Genomic DNA, 3,565 nt, shown 5'->3' on the forward strand with positions numbered 1-3,565 from the left:
AAAAAGTTGTAAATTTTTGGGTGTTACAATTTCAAATCAAATTTTGAAGGCCTAAACGAATTCAAATCAAAAAGTTTTTAACTACAAAAATTGTATAACTTCTCAAGATCTACAACATTTATTTTGATCATTTCTTTATTTGACAAAGCCAAAACAAATTTATTTACAAATTTTACATCTCTCTCTTATACTTTATGAAACTACAAGAGAGATATATAAGATTTCAGAAAAATATTAGAATCACCATGTCAGATGAACATATCACAAAGTAACCTAAATAAACTCTGTAGATCTTGAGAAGTTATGAAATTTTGTATTTTGCAACTTTTTTATTTGAGTTCATCTTGTCATGCAAAACCGCGTTTTTAATTGAAAATTTTAAATTTTGATTTTTTTAAAGAACCTCGGATGGAAGAACTCTCTAAATAAACTTTATAGATCTCAAAAAGTTATAAAACTTTGTAGTTGATAACTTTTTGTTTTGAAATCATCTTGTCATGCAAAATCTACATTTGAATTGCTTAAATATGAAAATTCTTTGCCGAATGTTTTTCTTTGACACTCGGCAAAGACCTTCTTTGCGGAGTGTCAAAAATAAAACACTCGGCAAAGAAAATTGCAAATCAAATTTTGAAGGCCTAAACGAATTCAAATCAAAAAGTTTTTAACTACAAAAATTGTATAACTTCTCAAGATCTACAACATTTATTTTGATCATTTATTTATTTGACAAAGCCAAAACAAATTTATTTACAAATTTTACATCTCTATCTTATAGTTTATGAAACTACAACAGAGATATATAAGATTTTAGAAAAATATTAGAATCACCATGTCGGATGAACATATGACAAAATAATTTAAATAAACTCTGTATATCTTGAGAAGTTATGAAATTTTGTATTTGGCAACTTTTTTATTTGAGTTCATCTTGTCATGCAAAACCGCGTTTTTAATTGAAAATTTTAAATTTTGATTTTTTTAAAGAACCTTGGATGGAAAAACTCTCTAAATAAAATGTGTAGATCTCAAAAAGTTATGAAACTTTGTTGTTGATAACCTTTTATTTGAAATCATCTTGTCATACAAAAACTACATTTGAATTTCTTAAATTTATTTGAAAATTCTTTGCCGTGTGTTTTTCTTTGACACTCGGCAAAGACCTTCTTTGCCGAGTGTCAAAAATAAAACACTCGGCAAAGAAAATTGCAAATCAAATTTTGAAGGCCTAAACGAATTCAAATCAAAAAGTTTTTAACTACAAAAATTGTATAACTTCTCAAGATCTACAACATTTATTTTGAGCATTTCTTTATTTGACAAAGCCAAAACAAATTTATTTATAAATTTTACATCTCTCTCTTATAGTATATGAAACTACAGAGAGAGATATATAAGATTTTAGAAAAATATTAGAATCACCATGTCTTATGAACATATGACAAAGTAACCTAAATAAACTCTGTAGATCTTGAGAAGTTATGAAATTTTGTATTTGGCAACTATTTTATTTGAGTTCATCTTGTCATGCAAAACCGCGTTTTTAATTGAAAATTTTAAATTTTGATTTTTTAAAGAACCTTGGATGAAAAAACTCTCTAAATGAACTTTGTAGATCTCAAAAAAGTTATGAAACTTTGTAGTTGATAACCTTTTGTTTTGAAATCATCTTGTCATGCAAAAACTACATTTGAATTTCTTAAATTTGAAAATTCTTTGTCGAGTGTTTTTCTTTGACACTCGGCAAAGACCTTCTTTGCCGAGTGTCAAAAATAAAACACTCGGCAAAGAAAATTTCAAATCGAATTTTGAAGGCCTAAACGAATTCAAATCAAAAAGTTTTTAACTACAAAGTTGTATAACTTCTCAAGATCTACAACATTTATTTTGATCATTTCTTTATTTGACAAAGCCAAAACAAATTTATTTAAAAATTTTACATCTCTCTCTTACAGTTTATGAAACTATAAGAGAGATATATACGATTTTAGAAAAATATTAGAATCACCATGTCAGATGAACATATCACAAAGTAACCTAAATAAACTCTGTTGATCTTGAGAAGTTATGAAATTTTGTATTTTGCAACTTTTTTATTTGAGTTCATCTTGTCATGCAAAACCGCGTTTTGAGCTGAAAATTTTAAATTTTGATTTTTATAAAGAACCTTGGATGGAAAAACTCTCTAAATAAACTTTGTAGATCTCAAAAAGTTATGAAACTTTGTAGTTGATAACCTTTTGTTTTGAAATCATCTTGTCATGCAAAAACTACATTTGAATATCATAAATTTGAAAATTCTTTGCCGAGTGTTTTTCTTTGACACTCGGCAAAGACCTTCTTTACCGAGTGTCAAAAATAAAACTCTCGGCAAAGAAAATTTCAAATCAAATTTTGAAGGCCTAAACGAATTCAAATCAAAAAGGTTTTAACTACAAAAATTGTATAACTTCTCAAGATCTACAATATTTATTTTGATCATTTCTTTATTTGACAAAGCCAAAACAAATTTATTTACAAATTTTACATCTCTCTCTTATAGTTTATGAAACTACAATAGAGATATATAAGATTTTAGAAAAATATTAGAATCACCATGTGAGATGAACATATGACAAAATAACCAAAATAAACTCTGTAGATCTTGAGAAGTTATGGAATTTTGTATTTGACAACTTTTTTATTTGAGTTTATCTTGTCATGCAAAACCGCGTTTTTAGTTGAAAATTTTAAATTTTGATTTTTTTTAAAGAACCTTGGATGGAAAAACTCTCTAAATAAACTTTGTAGATCTCAAAAAGTTATGAAATTTTGTAGTTGATAACCTTTTGTTCCGTGTAATACTCGATTTTAAGGACAAAACCAGATATACACCATATGTGAGTGTTAGAAGTCAAATGTCACACCCCAAAATAATCAATTTTAGGTTGTGCGTAGAAAACACTAATTAAAAATAAATATTTTAATAAACTTACTATGTTTAGTTTAAGTTAGCGTAAATTTAATTGTTGCGAAAATGTGAATCTTCAAAAATTCTGTAAATTAATTTGATGACATTTCATTTGATGTGATATTTGTTTGCTACTTGACTTGTGTTTGAGTGTATAGAGTTTTTAAAATACGTTTAGAAAACATCACCCTTGCTAATCCTTCACCAGTAGATATGTTCGATCTTAGGCTTTCAATTTGCTGCTTGCACTTCTTTCATTAAGGTGATGATATAATATAGTATAAAATAATGATCCTTTGAAGGAAGCAATTGACTGCTCCTAATTTTCTTTCTTATTTAATTAGACGTTGGTTTCCTCTAGCTGAGTAGTTTCCTTGCACTACTACAGAAAATATTTTTACAGGCGGTGCTAAAGGCATCTTCACAGACGGCCAAGCCCACCGCCTGTACCAGAGGTCAGTACAAAATGGACCACAGTACAGGCGGGGCTATGTGAGCCGCCTGTGAAAATTAGGTTTTCACAGGCGGCGCACCTAGCCAGCCGCCTGTGTAAATGAATTTTTACACAAGCGGCTGACAATGTGAGTTGCCTGTATAAATGTAATTTACACAGGC

This window comes from Sorghum bicolor, chromosome 6 (genome assembly GCF_000003195.3).
Source record: "Sorghum bicolor cultivar BTx623 chromosome 6, Sorghum_bicolor_NCBIv3, whole genome shotgun sequence".
Classification (NCBI taxonomy): Eukaryota; Viridiplantae; Streptophyta; class Magnoliopsida; order Poales; family Poaceae; genus Sorghum; species Sorghum bicolor.